The following is a 21,777-nucleotide window of genomic DNA, read 5'->3' as shown; positions in this document are numbered from 1 at the left end:
TCAAATAGTTCATAGTTCAAGTTTAATTATCATTCAGCCGTACATAATACCCATGAATACAGCCAAAAGAAGCAGCCCTACCCTGGGGCCTGTGTGCAAAACACAGTACCAACAATAATTCACAGCACAAGACACATATAAAATAGCAAGCCAAATAAAATAAAACAAAAAGTAAAACACAGTCACACAAAAAGATATAGTCCAAGACCCTGAGTCCATGAATGTCGCACAAATCTGCATTCAAACACATCGCGGCTCCTCTCCTACTGAGGGGCAGCACCAATTCCAACTTGCACACTGTCTTTAGAGGAGCGCACGGACTCTGACGCCTCTCTCCCAGTGGCTGTAAACAGGTGACACCGCGGCCTGAGGCCTAGTCCTCACTACAACCGAGACCATGCAGCTCCCCGCCATCCACCAATAAATCAGTGAATCAGACTTGCAGCAGTCCACATTAACAATGTCCAACAGGGTCTTGCAATCACAAGACAATCACTCACTGTTCGACTGCACACCTCCTTCATGCACTGATGCCTCTCTGACGCAGGCAGCAACACAATTGGGACCAAGTCAGCTCCTTTAGTTTCTCCGCCAACCAGCAACTCACTAATGGGGTAGACTTGCAGTGTTTTAAGTTCGTAATGTCCAGGAAGATCTTATAATCATAAAATATGTCTTTAAAAAGGTTAGTAACACCTTTGGTTGACTCGCAGAAGCAGCTGCGAATCACCATGCCACCTTCTTGTTTTGCCAGCAATGCCCAAATCACTTTAAACAAAAACAAGAGTCAAAGTTCATTTCCAAAATGTTGATCTGACAGAGTGGAGCTACGCACATCTACTCCTGAAATAATGGAATGTGACTCCTTTATTCCCACTCTTTACCTCTTGCCAGTCAGCCAATCATTTATACATGCTGGTATCTTTCCTGTAATAACAGAATCAGGTTTAATATTACGGTCATATGTTGTGAAATTTGTTAACTTAGCAGCAACAGTACAATTCAATAGATGATAATATAAAACGTAAGTCAATTACAGTATATATATATGTATATTAAATAGTTAAATTAAAAATTGTGCAAAAACAGAAATAATAATAAATAATAAAAAAGTCAGTTAGTGTTCAAGGGTTCAATATCCATTTAGGAATTGGATGGCAGAGGGGAAGAAGCTGTTCCTGAATTGCTGAGTGTGTCCCTTTAGGCTTCTGTACCTCCTTCTAGATGGTAACAATAAGAAGGCAGCATATCCTGGGTGATGAGGGTCCTTAATAATGGACGCCGCCTTCCTGAGGCACCGCTCCTTGAAGATGTCTTGGATACAACGGAGGCTAGTACCCATGATGGAGCTGACTAACATGGGCTCTTATCTTGTTAAGCAGCATCACGTGCAGTACCTTGTCCAAGGCCTTGTAAAAATCCAAGTAAACAATATCCACTGACTCTTTGTCTATTTTAATTGTTATTTCCTCAAGGAATTCCAACATATTTCCACTTTAGGAAACTATGCTTATTTTGGCCTATTTTACAATGTGCCTCCAAGTATGCTGACACCTCATCTTTAATAATATACTCTGTCATCTTCCCAACCACTGAAGACAGGCTAACTGGCCTATAATTTTCTTTCTTCTGTCTCCTCACTTAACAGAGTGGAGCAATATTTGCAATTTTCCAGTTCTCTGGAACCATTCCAGCATCTAGTGATTCTTGAAAGATCATTGTTAATGCATCCACAATCTCTTCCGCTTCCTCTTTCAGAACCCTGGGGTGTAGTTCGTCTGGTCCAAGTGTTTTTTCTTACCTTCAGACATTTTTCAGTTTCCCAAGCACCTTCTCCATGGTAATAGCAGCTACACTCACTTCTGCCCCGTGACACTCTCAAGTTTCAGACATACTGTTAGTGTCTTCCACAATGAAGACTGACAAAAAATAAATTCTGTATTTTTTGCTGATGACTTATCCCTTCACTCTCCCTCCAGCCCTGTATCAGCCTTTAAACTAATCCCACTGCCGTGCTCTCTCTCAGCAGCTTTGTATGGGTCCCAAAGCTTATAACATATCCCCACATTCTCCTACAAGCAAACCAATCCCAACACCCACTCTCTCCTGAAAGCCCTGTGTCAGTCCCCAAATAAATCCCAGTGCCCTGCTCTCTCCCCACAACCCTACTGCAGAGCACAGACCAATGCCACTTCTCAGCAGTCGTCACACAGCCCTGTGTCAGTCCCCAAACTAATTCAAGTGACTCTCATTCTCACAGCCATGTCAGACCCCAAACAAATGCCACTGCCCCATACTGTCTCCAAAGGCCCGTGTCAATCCCAGACTGATACTACTGCTATGCTTTCTCAGTACAGCCTTGTGTCAGTCCCTAGACTAATCCTGCTACTCTCTGCCACACCCACAGCCTAGCATCTGTCCACTGCCCCACTTCCACGCAACGGCTGTGTCCATCCCCAGACCTTCCCTCTTGAAAGACATGCCACTGCCCAGCTCTTTCCCCACAGCACGATGTTGATGTCTAAACAATGACAGTGCCCCCACTCTATTTCCAAAGCACTGTCAGTCCCAAACTAATCCCACCAACCCACATTCTCTTCCCACAGTTCCTCAATTATATTCAGACTAATACCTCTCCCCAATTCTATCTCCACAACCACAAAATTAATCCCCTTGCCCACCCTTTCCATACAGACCTATCTGTCCCCAAACTAATCCAACTGCTCCATAATCTCCCTAGAACTCTAAGTACAACGCCAAACTAACCCTACTGTCCAGCTCCATCAACACAGCCCTGTCTCGGTCCCTAAATAGTGACAGTGACCAACTCTATTTTCATATCAATCCAACTGCTCTCAGTGTTTCATTCTCCCCCACAGCACTGTGTCAGTCCCCAAACTAATCCCACTGCAGGGAGAGCATGGGGCAGTGCAATTGATATGGGGCTGTGGGGAGATATTTGGGGAGTAATACAGGAATGTAGGAAGACAGGACATTTGGATTAGTTTCCAGACTGACGTAGGACTGTGGAAAAACCTCCAGTATTTGACTTTTGGTTAAGAGACTATCTACCCTATCTATGCCTCACATAAATCTCTATCAGATATCCCCTCAGTCCCTGACAGTATAGATAATACAATCCAAGTGTGTCCCACCCCCTTATATGTAATACTCTTTAATCCAGGCAGCATCCTGTTGAATGATTTCTGTACCCTCTCCGAAGCCTCCACAGCCTTCTGATTACGGGGCAACCAGAACATCACACAATGCATGTTCAGGTTTTCCACTGTGTTTGCTGCTTTCTGAAACAGAGCCCATTTTAAACTTGGAACACTGGGGAGAATGATAAACTGTCGTAACAGGAAATTGCTTCCCATACTTTACCTCGGAGTCAAAGAACACAGAAGCAGACACTTTGCGAGCTTCGTCCTTGTGAACCATCAAGTAATTGACAGCACTAATCCCATTTACCACCGTTTGGTCTGTACTTGGCCATTCAATAACACTAATCCCATTTACCACCATTTGGTCTGTACTTGGCCATTCAATAACACTAATCCCATTTACCACCATTTGGTCTGTACTTGGCCATTCAATAACACTAATCCCATTTACCACCGTTTGATCTGTACTTGGCCATTCAGTAACACTAATCCCATTTACCACCGTTTGGTCTGTACTTGGCCATTCAATAACACTAATCCCATTTACCACCATTTGGTCTGTATTTGGCCATTCAGTAACACTAATCCCATTTACCACCGTTTGGTCTGTACTTGGCCATTCAGTAACACTAATCCCATTTACCACCGTTTGGTCTGTACTTGGCCATTCAGTAACACTAATCCCATTTACCACCGTTTGGTCTGTACTTGGCCATTCAGTAACACTAATCCCATTTACCACCGTTTGGTCTGTACTTGGCCATTCAGTAACACTAATCCCATTTACCACCGTTTGGTCTGTACTTGGCCATTCAGTAACACTAATCCCATTTACCACCGTTTGGTCTGTACTTGGCCATTCAGTAACACTAATCCCATTTACCACCGTTTGGTCTGTACTTGGCCTTTCAGTAACACTAATCCTATTTACCACCGTTTGGTCTGTACTTGGCCATTCAGTAACACTAATCCCATTTACCACCGTTTGGTCTGTACTTGGCCATTCAGTAACACTAATCCCATTTACCACCGTTTGGTCTGTACTTGGCCATTCAGTAACACTAATCCCATTTACCACCGTTTGGTCTGTACTTGGCCATTCAGTAACACTAATCCCATTTACCACCGTTTGGTCTGTACTTGGCCATTCAGTAACACTAATCCCATTTACCACCGTTTGGTCTGTACTTGGCCATTCAGTAACTCCGTGCCAGACCGAAAACACTGCTGAAGGTTATGAATGCAAACCTGCCTCCTTTCCACTGTCTCTATCTACACTTTCCAATGCTTCAGGAAATCAGCCAACATAGTCAAGGTCTCCTCCCAGCCCAATCATTCTCTCTTCTCCCCTCTCCCAATGGGAAGAGGTTTATACAAGTTTAAAAGCAAGTATTAGCATACTTAAGGACTGCTTCTAATTCACCCCTTGAATACAGCTTGCCTACACTAAATGATGAATTTTGATCTCCCAATTCACCTCGTTATGGCCCTTGCACTTTGTTCATCAGCCTAGAGCGTCCCGCACTCTCTGCATTTTGTTAGTTTTCTTTTTACTGCCTCGATGTTATTGATGCATGGAATACTGTGTCTGAATGGCAAACAAAACGAAAGCTTTTTATTGTATCTCGGGAAACAATGACAAAACAACACTCACAAACATCCCTTCACCAAAAGGGCAATTACTTTACCTTTGTTTTATATTGAAATTATTTTGTGTAGTGAAATGTTAATAAGGAATTATTTACCACAAAATTATTTACAGTAAAATCATTTACAGTAAGGCTTCTCTATTAAGCTTGAAGAGTCAGAAAAGCTTTAGGCCCTGTGTCACTGCAGTGCTTTTCAGATGATTGCCTTCAGTTATTAAAATACACTAGGGTACGGTGAAAGAAAGCCATGCAGGCCAGAGGATCTGTCTCGGACACTGCCCCCCTCCCTGATTGATGGGAAAACTCAATTACTGATTGCAGAGGGTGAAAGGGGAGGGAATTAATCAAAAATAGTCTCCTGCATAAGGTGGTAGCTACTTTGATATGTTTTCTTGGCCCAGTAGGAAGTGGTGGCAAAAATGTCCTCATCCTCTGTAACTGGGAGGGCCTCACAGCTCTTCCAGGACTAGCTCTGGATCTCCGTTAGGTAGCATAGCACTCAACTAAAGTGCCTATAACTTGGTCAATGGTGAACTGCCATCCTCCCTGTCCACCAACTGCAACGTGAGCAATGAGTCTTTACTTTCCACCTGTTTGGTGGAAAGCTCCATCTTTCCAACACCGAGCACCACATCACTGGAAATCAGAGCCTCTGTCTGAATCTCATGCAGGTCCTGCTTTCCTCTACCTCACTTTCAGCAGATCTGGGCTTTTGGAGCTTGTAATCTCCAGAATGTAATACAATGGCTGAATACATTTCTCACCCCACAATAAATATATTGTGAATATACTGGTATATTCATCCCAGGGCAAAGGGACAGATTCAGGTCAGATTGAGGTGTAAACAAAATACTCACAAGACGTGCTGGCTGGCCTCCCAAAGACCACAAGACCTAGGGGCAAAATAAATCCATTTGGCCCATTGAGTCTGCTCCATTATTTTGTCATGGCTGCTTTATTATCCATCTCAACTCCATTCTCCTGCCTTCTCCCCGTAACCTTTGAAGCACTGATTAATCAAGAACCTACCAGCCTCTGCTTTGAATATACCCAATGACTTGTCCTGCACAGACGTCTGTGGCAATGAATTCCTCAGATTTACCACCCTCTGGCTAAAGAAATTTTTTCTCATCTCTGTTCTAAATGGATGCCCCTCGATTCCAAGGCTGTGCCCTCTGGTCCTAGACTCCTTTACTATAGGAAACGTTCTCTCCAAATCCACTCTATCCAGATATTTCAATATTCAATAGGTTTAAATGAGATCCCACTCTCATTCTTTTAAACTCCAGCAAGTACAGGCCCAGAGTCAACAAATGCTCCCAGCAGAGACTAACAGAGCAACAAGGAACAGAATGTGTCTGGTAGATCAGCTAACAACTAAGCCAGTGTATATATATTAATTGATACCTTGACAACATTAAGCAATGTCACAATGGCTTCATACCTGAGAGTGTGACCTCATTAAGACCCAAGGGGGAAGGGGACAGATTTTCCCAAAAGAGTATGACAAGCTTGTGGCCAAAAGACAAAGGGAAAAACCACCTCGGAAAGAGATGGAAGAAGAGAGGGAGAGAGAGAGAGAGAGAGAGAGAGAGAGAGAGAGAGAGAGAGAGAGAGAGAGAGAGTCAGAGACTGGCAATTATGAGGCATCATTCTCAAACTCATGATATTTCAAAGGACATTTGCAAAAAAGTTAAGCATTTTCTTGAATGTCACTAATGTAACATTGGAACTTATCTGTAACACAGTGAAGCTGCAAAAGATGAAACAGGAGATCAGACAATCTGATACCACAGGTAATAAACAAAAGGATAGATCCCACACTGACTCATTCTAACCCAAATCTGAAGTCTTAATAAACAAAACCCTGTCCCTCACCTTCCTCAATCTATAATCACCACCCCAATCCTTAAGCTCCAATGCTGTCTCTAATCAGAGTCATAACTAGTTAAACTAACTGCAATCCCTAATTCTAAATATTATTCCTGTCCCTAACACTAGCTCCTGACTCATACCTCAATTTGTGAGTATTTATGCTCAACACTTCACCCTGACCCAATCCCTGACTTTACTTCCAAACAAGAGAAAATCTGCAGATGCTGGAAATCCAAGCAACACACACAAAATGCTGGAGGAACTCAGCAGTCCAGACAGCATCTATGGAAAAGAGTACAATCAAAGTTTCAGGCCGAGACCCTTCAGCGAGACTGGAGTGAAAAAGCAGATGTAAAAGGTGGGGAGGGGGAAGAGAAACACAAGGTGATAGGTGAAATGGGAGGGGGGAGTGAAATAAAGATCCAGGAAATGGATGTGAAAAAGATGCAGGGCTCGAGAAGGGGGAATCTAATAGGAAAGGACAGAAGGCCATGAAAGAAAGAAAAGTGGGGGTGGGGGGAGAGAAGCACCAGAGGGAGGCAATGGGCAGGCCAGAAGAGAAGGTGAGAGAGGGAAAAGGGGATGAGGAATGGTGAAGGAGAAGCAAGGGGGCCATTACTGGAAATTCGAGAAATTGATGTTTGTGCCATCAGGTTGGAGGAGTGGCCTCAGTAGAGGAGGCCATAGACCGACATATCAGGATGGGAAGTATAATTAAAATGTGTGGCCACTGGGAGTTCCTACTTCTTCTGGGGATGTACTCACTAGAGTTTAGAAAGATGAGGGAGGGGGATCGCATTGAAATCTATTGAATATTGAAAGACATAGATAAAGTGGACGTGGACAGGATGTTTCCTATAGTGGGGGAATCTAGGACCAGAGGCCACAGTCTCAGAATAGAGGGATGCTCCTTTCAAACAAAGATAATGAGGAATTTATTTAGTCGGAGGGTAGTGAATCTATTGAATTCATTGCCACAGATGGCTGTGGAGGCCATGTCATTGGGTATATTTACAGTGAAGGTTGATAGCTTCTTAATTGAAAGTTATGGGGTGAGTGCAGAAAAATGGGGTTGAGAGAGATAATAAATCAGCCATGATGGAACAGCAGAACTGATGCAATAGGCTGAATGGCCTATTTCTGCTCATATGTCTTATGGTCTTGGTCTTACCTCATCTCCTGTTGTCAGGAGATGACATCTTCTTACATCTAACCCAAAGAGCAAACCCAAACCCCAACCTTGAGAAGACGCTGGTGACCACAGCAAGAGGAAAGACAAGATCTGCCTCACACAGGAGCTTGCTGATGTGATCATGAGTCCTTCCGTCTCCATTACTGAGGTTGCAGATGAAGTGGAAGGGTGTGAGGATGGGCTCATCTTTCCTGTCCCTGTAGCCACCAACGGATGGTTGAGTGATGTCATAACAAAACCTTGCACTGAACATCGCTCGGGTTTCATTGTCACAAGCCGTACATGAACACAGCCAAATGAAACAGCTCTTCCCAAATACAGCAAAAGGCACATATGGCTCATCTAAGCCAGAAGTAAACATACAGTCCACAAAAAAAAACATAGCCCAAGTCCCTCAGTCCAAGGATGATGTCAGCAAGAACAAACCCGCAGCAATCTGCAGACAAACACAATCCAGCTCATCTTCCACTGAGTGAACAGTGGAGAGAAGCACTGACGCCACAGTGTCATCTCTCCTGGGCGGCCACAACAGACGACACCTCAGCATGAGGCCTCGTCTACAATTCAACCGAGGCCACTCAAGGTCCCCCACCGTCAGTCCCACATTACCACATTCCACATTACCAAAGCCCAACAGGATCGTGCGATCACAAGGAAATAACTAAGACAATCACTTCCTGTTAGAGATTGCACACCACCTTCACAAACCAACTTCAACACCTCTCTTTAGCAGGCAAGACCAACTGCCCAGCTCCTCCACCAACAACCAACTCACTGAAGGGGTTGACCTTCAATTCTTGCTCTTAATGTCTAGCAGTGTCTTGAAGTTCTCATGGGGGAGGGGTCAGCAGTAGAAAGGGTGAGCAGCTTCAAATTCCTGGGTGTCAACATCCAAGAGGGTCTGTCCTGGGTCCAACATATTGATATACAGTACCTATAAAAAGTATTCCTCCCCCCCCCCGGATGTTTTCATGCTTTATTATTTCACAACATTGAACCAAAATGGATTTAATTTGGCATTCTACACACTGATCAACAGATAAAGATTCTTTTATGTCAAAGTGAAAACAGATCTCTGCAAAGTGATTGGAATTAACCACAAATATAAAACAGAAAATAATTGACTGTCTAAGTATTAACTTCCTTTAATATGACACACCAAATCATCATTGATGTAGCCAGTTGGTTTTTTAAGTCACATAACTAGTTAAATGAAGATCACCCACGTGCAGTCAAGATGTTTCAATTGATTGTAGTAAGAATACATTGTGTCTGGAAGGTCTGACTGCTGGTGAGTCACTATCCTGACAAAAACTACACCACAAAGACAAAGGAACACTCCAATCAACTCTGCAAAAGGTTGTTGAAAAGCACAAGTCAGGAGATGGATACAAAAAAATTTACAAATCACTGAATATCCTTTGGAGTACAGTTAAGTCAATCATTAAGAAATGGAAAGAATATGGCACAGCTGTAAATCTGCCCAGAGCAGGCCGTCCTCAAAACCTGAGCGATTGTGCAAGAAGGAGACTAGGGAGGGAGGCCAGCAAGAGACCTGTGACAACTCTGGAGGAAATACAAGCTTCAGTGGCTGAGGTGGGAAAAACTGTGCATACAACTGTTGCCCGGGTTCTTCACCAGTTGCAGCTTTATGGGCAAGTAGCAAAGAGAAAGCCACTGTTGGAAAAAACTACACATGAAATCTCAGCTAATGTTTGCCAGAAGGCATGTGGGAGAGTCTGAATTCAGCTGGAAGAAGGTTTTATGGGCTGTTGAAACCAACACTGAGCTTTTTGGCCATCAGAATAAACATTGCATATCATCAAGAATACACCATCTCTACCACGAAACATCATGCTCTGAGCTGCTTCACTGCAGCAGGCCCTGGAAGGCTTGTGAAGGTAGAGGGTAAAATGAATACAGAAAAATACAGGGAAGTCCTGGAGTAAAACCTAATGTAGTCTGAAAGAGAATTGCAACTTGGGAGGAGATATGTTTTACAGCAAGACAATGACTTGAAACATAAAGCCAAAGCTACAGGAATGGCTTAAAAAAACAACAAAGTTCATTTCCTGGAGTGACCAAGTCAGAGTCCAGACCTCAATCCAATGGAGAATTTATGGCTGGATGTGAAAAGGGCCGTTCATCCACGATCCCCAAGCAGTTTTGTAAAGAGGACTGGAGAAAAATTGCTGTGTCCAGATGTGCAAAGTTGATAGAGACCTATCCACACAGACTCAAGGCTGTAATTGCTGCAAAAGGTGCATCCATTAAATACTGACTTGAAGTGGGTGAGTAATTATGCAATAATTATTTTGCATTTAATAATTGTAATGAATTTAGATCAATTTGTAAAAGAAAATCGTTTTCACTTTGACTCTTCTTTTCTGTTGATCAGTGTTAAAAACTTGGATCTCCTAATCTACCTCATTATGGCCCTCACACTTTGTTTATTGACCTGCAGTGCACTGCATTTTCTCTGCATTTGATTTTCTTTTTACTGCCTCGATGTATTTATGCATGGAATAATCTGTCGGGATGGCAAACAAAACAAAGGCTTTTTATTGTATCTCGGTATAGTCAGAAAAGTTCAGGTCCTTTGTCAGCTGTCATTGCAGAGGGTTTTCTGCCTTCTAATTATTAAAGCACACTGAGAGAAAACCTTGAAGGTTGAAGGACCTGTGTTGGGTGCCACCCCTTTCCTCAATTGATGGGAACGAATGATAACTGATCACGGAGATGCAGGGGGAGGGAGTTAATTGAAAACTGTGTCCTGAGTAAGATGGTAGCTATTCTTTGAGTTTTCTTTTCTACTCGCTACAACCCGTAAATTTTGTCCATTGTCTGCCTTTTTTTTAAATTTGATTGTCTTTCTCTCCTCTGAAGGAAAAAGAAATGTGCTGCACTTTTTTAAACTTGTACGTCTCAACAGGTAGGTAGTTGCTTTGGGTTCATTTTAAAACATATTCATGCACGTATCTCTCCCCTCCCATGGTTTGCTTTCAATTAGTTTTATGTTATGGAGTTACAAAACATGACCCTGTGCCAGATGCAATGCTCAGTTCCTGTCTTTGACCCAGTCCTTAATTGTTTCACTTGGATTTTCTGAAGGCCTTTGACAAGGTGCCACACACAAGACTGCTAAACTATATAAGAGCCCATGGTACCACAGGAAAGATACCAGCATGCATAGAAGATTGACTGACTAACAAGAAGCAAAGAGACAGAATAAAGGGAGCCTTTTCTGATTGCCTGTCTGTGACTGGTAGTGTTCTGCAGTGGTCAGTATTGGGACCTTTTCTTTTCATGTTATATGTCAATGATCTGGATGATAGCATTGATGGCTTTGTGGTCAAGTTTGTAGATGATACAAAGCCAGGTGGAGGGGCATGTCATGTTAAGGAAGCTGAGAGTCTGCAGAATGACTTGGACAGATTAGGAGAAGTGGCAAATGAAATAAATCGTAGGGAAATATATGGTCACGCACTTTGTTAGAAGGAATACAGATGTAGACTATTTTCTAAATGGGGAGAATGTTTGGAATCAGAGGAGCAAAGGGATTTGGGAGTCTTCGTGCCGGATTCCCTAAAGGTTAACTTGCAGGGTTGAGTCAGTTGTAAGAAATGCAATGTTGACATTCATTTCAAGAGGACTAGAATATAAATGCAAGGATGTAATGCTGAGGCTTTATGAGACATTGGTCAGACTGCACTTGTAGGATTTCAGCCCGGTATCTAAGAGAAGATGTGCTGGCTTTTGGAGAGGGTCCAGGGGATGTTCATGAAGATGGTCCAGGAATAAAATCTTAAACTATGAAGAGTGCTTAATGACTCTGGGCCTGTACTCGTGGAAGATTAGAAGAAATGTAGGGGGATGTGGAAATTGAATGCTATTAAATATTGAAAGGTCTGGATAGAGTGGATATTTAATTGTTGTTTCCTATAGTGGGGAAGTCTAAGACCAGTGGCCACAGCTTCAGAATAGAGGCACATCCCTTTAGAACAGAGATGAGGAGGTATTTATTTAGTCAGATGGTGGTGAAGGTGTGGAATTAATTGCCACAGATGCCTGTGGAGGCCAAGTCACTGGGTAAATACCTCATAAAGCAGAGGCTGATAGGTTCTTGATTAGTAAGTGCACCAAAGGTTATGGGGAGAAAGCAAGGGAATGGGGTTGAGAGGGATTTTCAATCAGCCATATGAAATGGTTGCGCAGACTTGTTCGGTCAAATGGCCATATGTCGTATGGCCTTTATCTTTGCTGATCTGAAGTCATTATGGTGATCCTTGCATCTAATCCAAAGAGTAAATCCAAACCCACTGGTGACCAATGTAAGAGTAAGGACAGCTCTGCCTCACACATCAGCTCACCAACGTGTTCGTCAGTCATTCCGTCACCATTGCTGAGGTCCCAGATAAAGTGGAAGGGTGGGAGGGAGAGCTTGTCTTTCCACTCCCTGTAGCCACCAAAGGTTTCTCAAGCAAAGGGAGGAGCTGACTGATACAGTCGTGAGTTCATCCCTCACCACTGTGGAGCTCCCAGATAAAGTTCTGAGCACACTACTCCACACTCTCGGCCCTCATGATTGTGTGTCTAGGTACACCTCTATCAATTCACTGATGACACCACTGTTGCTGGGGATGAGGAAGCATAATGAGTGGGACAGATCAGCTGATTGAAAGGTATCACAACAAAACCTTGCAGTGAATACCAGCAGTCCTTATTGAGGGGTCAGTAGAGGAAGGGGTGAGCAGCTTCAAATTCCTGGATGTCAACATCTCAGATGATCTGTCCTGGGCCCAACATACTGATGTCAACATGAAGAACGCATGCCTGCGCCTGAACTTCTTCAGCAGTGTAAGTAGATTTGGTAGTCACATATGGTTCTGGCAAATTTCTACAGATGCACTGCAGAGAGCATTCCGACTGGTTCCATCATCACGTGTATGGAAGCTCGGAAAGGGCTGTAGAGGGTTGTGGACATAGTCAGCTCCATGATGGGTATAAACCAGTCCGTTCTCTTCCCACGCCCGCCAATGGCTTTGCAAGCACCTACTGTTGTGAGTCTTCCTTTCACCATTGCTGAGGTCCTAGAAAACTGGAAGGCTGTGTGGTAGTAACCACTGTAAGGCCTGTAAACATTTAAAAAATATACATAACGAGAGTCCCAGGAAAGCGGACCCAGTAGAGCAGAGGATGACCTGCACGCAGCAGAATTTAATATGTGGAATTCAATGTAAACAATGTCACCTCTTGTACAGAGGAGAAACAGATAACAGCCTAAGAGTAGTACACCCTTGTAATATTACAGGGGTAGACCAGGTCACACCTGTTAACAGATACTTCCCACAGCATGGGATCCACTCTTTGGAGATCCTGGGCCTGGAAACTAATGTGAACTGGTTGCCCTTCAGAAAATAAGGGCAGAAAGAAAATGGACTGAGAGAAATTACAAACCTATCACCAAATGGTCTAAACCTAGCCTAAAAACAGTAATTAGGGTGATAAAATTAGTGTTATAGAGTCTCCCCTTCCCTGCTAATTTAATTCTGACTGGGGATTCAGACACATGCTGTACATACACACAATCCAGACCCTGACAGGTAAAACACACAGAACAGATAACCTGCAAAAAACCTTTCAGCTCACCCCACAAACTCTACCTTCATTCTGGCTAGAGTCCTCCCCACACTGGCCAGATAAACTCTACCACTTCCCTCCCACCTACTCATCTATACACTCACAGTGGGGTCCCAGGCACCTCCCCACATTCACACTCCTCATGAACATATACATTCCCACACTTTTGCTCTCATCCCAGACAGTGTCATACCCCACACAAGACGGGTATCCTAACATCGAACCCCCAACAACCCCCTTCCCTGTCACTATGCAGCATGCCTTACCAGAGTGAGGGCATATTAAACTGACAAGAGGCACCAGAGACAGCAGCTGCTGGTATCTGGGGCAACAGACACACAGTGAATGGCTGCTACAAAGCCCCAGCATGTTGTTGTGCTGGGGTGAGGACAAAGCTTTCCGAGAGTGTTACTGCATCATGAGGGATTCAGTTATGGAAGGAGGTTGAGTCTTTCCTCTGGAGCGTAGGGGAAATTAAGATGACCTTGCAGAGGTGTATAACATCATTGGCAAGTTGTTTTATTACTGTCACATTTAGCAAAGTACAATAAAAAGCTTGCTTTGCATTGCCTGTAAGAAGATCCTGCTACATGAACGTTCTGCAAGATGACCTTTTCTTTTAATACAGTGCAGCTCCTTATAACCCTTGTTAGGGAACTGGAGCTGCCGCTGGATGGTGTTCAGCTCATTGCAAAGAATGAGGAAGTGGTAGATAGGAGCTAAAGGGAGGTAGTCACCCCTAAGATGCAGGAAGTAGGTAGCTGGATGATTGTAAGGAGAGAGAAAGGGATAGGCAGACAATGCAGAACAGCCCCATGGCCATTCCCCTCAGTAATAGGTATATTGTTTTGGATAGCGTCAGAGGGATTGACTTCCGGAGGAAAGCTACAGACCACGTCTCCGGCACTGAGTCTGACTGTGTTTCAAAAGGGAAGGGGGAGAAGAGGAATACAGTAGCAAATGGGGTATTAGGTTAGGGGAATAGACAGAAAGTTCTGTGGCCGTGGAAGAGATGCCCTGATGGTGTGTTGCCTGTCAGGTCCCAAGTTCAGGATTGCCTCAGATCGCTCCACTGCATTCAAAAGGACAATGGTGAACAGCCAGAAGTCATAGTACTTATAGTATTGGTGCATACCAATGACATAGGTAGGAAAATGGATGAGAAAGTGAAGAGAGATTTTGGGGATATAGGTAGAAAGCTGAAAAGCAGGACCTCAAGGGTAATCATCTCTGGATTGTTGCCTGTGCCACATGTCAGTGAGGGTGTGAATCGGATGATGTGGCAGTTAAAAGTGTGGTGAGAAATTGGTGCAGGGGAGAGTGTTTAATATCCCTGGATCATATCTTCTTCTCTGGGGAAGATATGACCTGTAGAAAAAGGATGGGTTACGGCTGAACTTGAGGGGATCAATATTCTTGCAGCCAGGTTTGCTAGACCTATTGGGGAGGGTTTAAACTAAATTAGCAGGGGGATGGGAAACTGACTCAAGGGCAGTGGATGGAGCAGCTGGTATTCCAGTAGAGGCAATATGTAGTGAGACTGAGAAAGGGTAGATATTTTGTAGCGGAAAATTGCAGTTAGTGAGATGGTTGACATGTGTCTTTAATCTAAATAATAGGTTCAACAATTCAGCAGTTTTGAAAAGTGTGAATAAAAGGAAGGAGAGTGCAGGAGAGATTACAAAAGTCTCCAGGATAAATAAAAAGACAAAGTTTAGAAATGGATAAGTATTTAACTTGGATGATAATACATATGAGCAGAATTAGACCATTTGGCCCTTCAGGTCTGCTCTGCCGTTCCATCATGGCCAATTTATTGATCCCGGTCAACCCCTTTCTCCTGCCTTCGTGCTTACCCAGAAATCAAAATTCAAACTCAGCCTGATATAAGACACAGGAACTCACTGTGTCAGTCCTCAAACTCTGCCTCATTTTAATCCACATTCCTGTGCCAGTCCCCAAACAAATCCCATGGGATCACTTTCTCCCAACATCCACACGTCGGTCCCAAATACTATAAGACATAGGAAGAGAATTATAAGTTTGACACAAAGTTATGACCAGATATGGTAAATTATCAAAAGCCTTATGAACAATGTGAGACTGTGTATCAAAGGGGCATCCATCGTGGGTACACAACTGGCTTCTTTCCATGGTCCCACTGTTGGAGGTGTTCCTTGCCTTTTGCTGAAGGCTTTTGAATGAGGAAAACACAGTTGAGTATGGACAGTGGACATGATTTCCACCCCATGACAACTCAAAGAGCAATCAGTACAGAGCAATATGAGCATGGGCTTTTACAACCTGACTAAAGACTCTTTGACCCTTTAGAGTGCAGAGCAAACTCTTCATATGCAGCTGCACACAAATTTGCCATCCTCTTATATTTGGTTCATGATTGCATGCAAACCAAGATTTGATGCAATGTGTCTGTGACACACCAGTCTTAGTGAAGACCCGAGTCAAACAAGACTGTGACAATGTCCCAAAACTTTCCCCAACCATGTTCACTGTGGCATTGTTGCATTTCACCTTTGAACTTGCTTTGAGAATGGAGCTTTATTCGGCCTCTACCATTTCCACTCCAGAACACAGGCCACCTTATCTCTGTAACTGAGCTGCAGTATGCTGATTGTCTGGGCCTAAATTCCAAGTTATTACTGAATCATACAAGAGAATGGGTCTTGTACTGAACATCCAGGTTCAGGGTCCTCTACAACCTGTCCCCATTATAGCACACTGCTCACTGGCAAGAAAGGGTCACGATGAGAGGAGATATCTAAAGGCACTGGAAAATAACATCAAAAGCGTATTTATAAAATTCTCCAAGTTGTGCACGCGCAAGCATATGTGTGTTTTTATGTACGTATATGTTTGTTTACAAACAATATTCCAACACTCAGTTTGTAATCTGGAAAACTGGAAAGGAAATGGTTAATCTTTCCCTTCCATGTATTTGCTTGTAACCAGATTGTTAATAACTTAATTAATAACTTGTAATTTTCCACAAACCCCTCAGCACAGGGATCAACTGAAATACATCATCTTTCCCTGCTTCAGAATGAATCCTATGTTCCATCTCTGCTCTGAACGATGAGCCCGACTTAAACTGAAATATAACTCAGTTATTTTTACTTTGTATTAAACTGGATCAGAGACATTGAACCTGTTTACTGTTTGAAACAAAAGTGAGATTCCTTGGGACAGTGTTGAACGGTTGATCTAATGCTCAGCCAGTATTATAAAACGCCAAGCTATTTTTTTTTTTTTGGTTGTTTGGTGGACTTTCTTGCTGTAATTAGGAAAGAAATGACTTGTATTTTGAAAATTTGTTCCCTGAGTCTTGAGCTGAAGGTTCAATTGCCGTTCATGTAAAAGGACATGCTGTACCCTGTCAGTTTGAATCCTCAATAACAACTCGTCATCATTGAACTATTACACACAGACACATCCCACACACCAGCTCAAATTTATACTCCACCCACTTAAAAGGGTCACAACAGCACTCTCACTTTCTGGCTGTTTGACCCATCCATCCTGAGACATTTCAAAGGAAGTCACAGACAATATTTGACAGCAGGTTAGTGGTTAAGAAGCAGAAGAGAGATGAAGAAGATTCGGGAGTGACTCTTGGACCCAGGGGCTTTAGGCAGGTCAGACTCCGAGTTGAGATGTTCAGGAAAAAAAAGCTAAAAACTCGTAATTACTCTAATACAATAAAACATGGCAGAGTTTAATTCCTGTGTATGTTATGTATGTTCTAAAGCAAACAAAGAAGGAACAGAAACCTTTGAAGTCTGTTTAGTGCAGGAGTTAGTTGCTTTGAAGTTACAGCAACCTCAAGATTATGACAGGGTCTCTCCATTCCTGGTAACTGTTCGTAAGCTGAACTGCCTATAGGTCAGGAACATTTATGTTTTGTAACTCCAAAGCATAAAACTAATTGAAAAATGTAGAGCTGGGAGAAGTGTGCTATTTCATTCTTTTACTTTAGTGAGGCATGAAATTATGACCGTGGCGTAATGACACATACCATTCATGTTCTTTTACATATAACCCATAATGAATTATTTAATCAAACAAGAAGTACTTAAGCAATATATTTATAATACTGAAATATTAAATGCACCATATTCCTCCCTGCTTATCTATGAACTCCAACTCAAGTACATAACATATTGCTCTCTAATCATAATATATTATACTATACAATACAAGTACTATATAGACATCACACAGTGTAGTAAGTTCCACATCCTCCCATTCAGGCCTAAATATTTATCACACCTAGAAGATGTTAAAGGTGGGATTCCACAGGGATTGGTTTTGGAGCTGCTGCTGTTTTTAATTTGGATAAGCACATAACAAATAAACCAGTTAAGTTTGCAGATGACACAAAATTAGGGGGACAGGCTGATAACATTCAAGCAGCAAAATCAATATAGCTAAATCTAGACAAAATCTGGATGTGGGCAAATAAATAGCAGATGAAGTTTATTGTAAGTAAATGTAAAATATTACATACAGGAAGTAGAAATATTAGATATAAATATACAATGGGGGGGTCTTGAGTTGGAAAGTCCACTGTATGAGAAGCATTTGGGTGTCCTGATAGACTCATCACCATCAACATCTAGACAATGCATGGAAGTGATTAGGAAGGCTAATAGGATGTTGGGTTATATAATATAATCAGTGGAGTTAGAGTCTAAAGACGTTCTCGTTAAGATATATAATGCATGTGTGAGGTCACACCTTGAGTACTGTTTACAATTTTGGTCTCCACATTGTGTGAGGAATGCAAAGGCACTGGAGAGAGCTCAGAGAAGGATGATAGACTCATTCCGGGTCTGTAGGGTATGAGCTATGAAGAAAGACTGAAAGGATTTAATCTTTTTAGCCTAATGAGGAGTCTCATTCTACGTCTACTTGTAGTAAAAAGGTTTAATTCTTTCAATCTTTCTTCATGATAGAAGTGTTCAAAATCATTAAGAGTATAAGTAAGGTGGATGCCAGCTGCTACTTCAGAATTAATCCATCAACAAAAATACAGGACCATAGGTGGAGACTGGTTAAAGGGAGATTTCAGACTAATATCAGGAAGCATTTCTCTACACGGTAAGTTGTAGAACCATGGAATAAACTACCTAGTGCAGTGGTGTCCAAACTTTTTGACCTGTGGACCACAAAGGGTTCTAAAATTTAACAGGGAGCAGATGGACGGAGTGTTTTGGTAATACACCTCATAAGGGAAAATAAAATATCATGGGATATGTAGAAAACATGTGCTTTAATTTCAATTGAAAATGAACAAATGCATTACAACAAAATATCTGTCTTTGAAGTCCCATGGTATTTAGCTATTTATTGAAATGACTTTTAAAACACTGAAAATTAAATGAATAAATACAGCTTTTTTTAATAGTAACAGTTATTATTTTAAAGCACTGAAAATTCTGTTATCCTTCAAGATATTATCATCATCACTCTCCTCCTGACTGTCTTTATTTCAAAAACGGTAGGAGATGCAGGTCTACTTGTCCTGCTCCTTCTTATTCAATTGTCCCCTGTGCCAAAACTCAACAACGACCAGCACAAAGACAGAACAGTGACAGCGCGCCAGTATGCGGAGCGCGTTATTTGATCTGGAGCACATTTTTTATTTTGAGAACGTACGTGCACCTGCGCACTACTCATGTCCATCACTTAACAGAAATGACATGTAACATGTAAGGCTTATTGAAAAAAATATTTTCAAATGCATTTTTTACCTAACACAACGAAGAAACTTATTTTTAGTTTCAGTGGGAACAGTGTTGTTGGTCTCCCTTTTTAGCCAGCGCATCAAAGTCTGGATTTAGTTTTGTTGTGGCGATTCTCAGGATGGATCTGAGGTGTTGGTCAGTTAACTTGGATCTGTGGCTGGCTTTGTTGATGTTCATGACGCTGAACGCCTGTTCACACAAATAGGTCGAAACGAACAAAGAGTAAAGCGCAAATGTGGAGTAATACGCTGCACCTCAACAAAGGTCAATGTATATAGAGTGCGTCATCTATTGGGAAAATGCCAGAATTGTGGGGAAAAAACGTTAACAAGGTTTATTAATATAATTTCATCAAGTTCCGCGGGCCGGATTAAAAAGCTTAACGGGCCGCATATGGCCCGCAGGCCGTAGTTTGCCCATGCCTGACCTAGTGTGTAGTTGAGAGTAGTACGTACTACCATGCAATCTGGCTCGCTGGCTACTTTATCAAAAATGGTATAAGGAACCAGATGGACTTTGTATAACTTGGGTGTGGCATTTTCATTTAACACTATTTTGCCCTTGATATGTTTGAGTTTATCAATGCCATCATTAAACTCTGCTACGGCTTCATCCAGTACCTTTCTTAATTCTCTTTCAGTTGACTCTATCACATGCATCCTCCGGTACCATTCCTGTGGACAACGAGGACATAAAGATCCTAGCCAGAGGCTCAGCAATCTCTTCCCTCACCTCATGGAGCAGCCTGGGGAATATTCCATCAAGCACTGGGGACTTATCCGTCCTGATGTATTTTAACAACTCCAATACTTCTTCTCCCTTAATATCAACCTCACTCATATTGTCCTCACCATCATCAAGTTCCCTCTCATTGGTGAATACCGAAGAGAAGTATTCATTGAGGACCTCGCTCACTTCCACAGCCTCCAGGCACATCTTCCCATCTTTATCTCTAATCGGTCCTATCTTCACCCCTGTCAACCTTTTGTTCTTCACATAATTGAAGAATGCCTTGGGGTTTTCCTTTTCCCTACTCGCCAAGTCCTTCTCATGCCCCCTTCTTGCTTTCCTCAGCCCCTTTTTAAGCTTCTTTCTTGCTACCCTATATTCCTCAATAGACTTTTAAAGGGTTTCTTATGTTACTGTGTATGTTAATCAAAATGGCTTCTTTGTTTGTTAAAAGTAAGAATGCTTCTTTTTTATGCTAACTGGAGAGAGTGCTTTCTCTCGCAGCTTGTTTGGGTTATGATAATGGGTAACGGGAATTGTATTCCTTTGTTAACATAATTTCTCAAGAATGAGTGGCTACTGATCCGGCTAAGAAAGACGCAGTGACCACCTGGCCGAGACCCCAGAAGGTGAGCACCCTACACTTGTTTTTGGAGTTCTGTGGGTATTACCGGCGATTCGTGAAAGGATACGCAAAAATGAGTCACCCGTTGATTCAGCTATTGTGTGGCTATCCACCTGTGGGGAAGAAAAGGAAGGGGGACTGAGGGCAAGATGCAGGAGGATACTGGAACCCGGCGGAGCCTTTTGGATCGAGATGGGATGCTCAATGTGAGGAAGCATTCCAATCTCCGAAAAGGGCGCTGACCCAGGCCCCGGTGTTGGCTTTTGCCGATCCCCAGAAGCCGTATGTGTTGCACACGGATGTCAGCCGAGAGGGTCCAGGGGCTGTCCTGTACTAGGAACAGGGCAACGCATCGAGACCGGTGGTGTTTGTCAGCTGAAGTTTGTCGCCATGTGAGAGAAACTATCCCACTCACAAGTTGGAGTTCCTGGCGCTGAAATGGGCGGTGGTGGACAAGTTGAGCAACTACCTATATGGGGCCAAGTTTGAGGTGAGAACGGATAACAATCCTCTCACTTATATCCTGAGTTTGATGAAACTGAGTGCCACAGGGCATCGGTGGTTGGCAGCTTTGTCGGTATATGATTTCAGCCTGAAGTATCAGCTGGGAAGCAGGAATATCGATGCAGATGCTTTGTCACATCAGGAGCATGGGGAACTGGAGACGGATGAGGAGTAGGAGAGCAATCCTGCCCCTGGAGTGAAAACCATGTGTCAGTTTGCTATCACTGTGAAAGCCAAGGAAAAGGAGATGCTAGAGCGAGCAGTGGACCCATTGGGGGCTTCTGGTAATGCCCTGCCCCAGGTTTACTATGACCTGACTGCACTGAAGACTAAACAGTTGCCGGAACTAAGTCCGGGAGAAGTGGCAGCTGCTCTGTGAGATGACCCAAGCATTGGCACTGTTTGGAGCGCGGTGGAGAAGGGGGATGTGGTGTGGGCAGAGAAGATGAAACACGCTTCAGTGCCTCCGATATTGAAGGAATGGCCTCGGTTAAAGTTGAAGAACCAAGCCTTGTACCGGGTCACATCGTCCCGGACCACCCCTGGCGTTGGCAGCTGGTCATGCCTGAGAAATATCAGAAGACTGTGCTCCAGGCACTGCATGATGATTCCGGGCACTTGGGGGTGGAAAAGA

General features: G+C 43.0%; 1 long non-coding RNA gene across 1 annotated transcript in view; it reads right to left on the bottom strand.

Annotated features, from left to right (window-relative positions):
• The window catches only part of LOC132396809 (uncharacterized), a 29,124-nt gene that overhangs the window by 981 nt on the left and 6,366 nt on the right, over positions 1 to 21,777 (bottom strand). The window lies entirely within an intron of this gene.

Source organism: Hypanus sabinus, chromosome 7 (genome assembly GCF_030144855.1).
Source record: "Hypanus sabinus isolate sHypSab1 chromosome 7, sHypSab1.hap1, whole genome shotgun sequence".
Lineage (NCBI taxonomy): Eukaryota > Metazoa > Chordata > Chondrichthyes > Myliobatiformes > Dasyatidae > Hypanus > Hypanus sabinus.
The sequence above is the reverse complement of the archived record's forward strand: the minus strand, read 5'-3'. Positions and strand labels throughout refer to the sequence as shown.